Source organism: Bison bison, unplaced genomic scaffold (assembly GCF_000754665.1).
Source record: "Bison bison bison isolate TAMUID 2011002044 unplaced genomic scaffold, Bison_UMD1.0 scf7180017864101, whole genome shotgun sequence".
In the NCBI taxonomy this organism is placed as follows: domain Eukaryota; kingdom Metazoa; phylum Chordata; class Mammalia; order Artiodactyla; family Bovidae; genus Bison; species Bison bison.
Window position 1 is genome coordinate 1,732,818 of NW_011494673.1, and position 704 is coordinate 1,733,521.

Here is a 704-nt window from a genome sequence, read left to right on the forward strand (position 1 = left end):
GGTGTGGGGTATCTCTTCATGGCTGCTCCAGCAAAGCACAGCCATTGCTCCTTACCTTGGACAAGGGGTATCTCCTCACCGCCGCCCTTCCTGACCTTCAACGTGGGATAGCTCCTCTAGGCCCTCCTGTGCCTGCGCAGCCACGGCTCCTTGGACGTGGGGTTGGTCTTCCCGGCCACTGCCCCTGGCCTCAGGTGTGGGGTTGCTCCTCCCGGCCACCGCCCTTGGCCTCGGGTGTGGGGGCGTGGGGTAGCTCCTCCCACCTGCCGCCCTAAAGGACAGAAATGGTATGGACCTAACAGAAGCAGAAGATATTAAGAAGAGATGGCAAGAATACAGAGAAGAACTATACAAAAAAGATCTTCACGACCCAGATAATCATGATGGTATGACCACTGACCTAGAGCCAGACATCCTGGAATGTGAAGTCAAGTGGGTCTTAGAAAGCATCACTACGAACAAAGCTAGTGGAGGTGATGGAATTCCAGTTGAGCTATTGCAAATCCTGAAAGATGATGCTGTGAAAGTGCTGCACTCAATATGCCAGCAAATTTGGAAAACTCAGCAGTGGCCACAGGACTGGAAAAGGTCAAATTCATTCCAATCCCAAAGAAAGGCAATGCCAAAGAATGCTCAAACTACCACACAATTGCACTCATCTCACACGCTAGTAAAGTAATGCTGAAAATTCTCCAAGCCAGGCT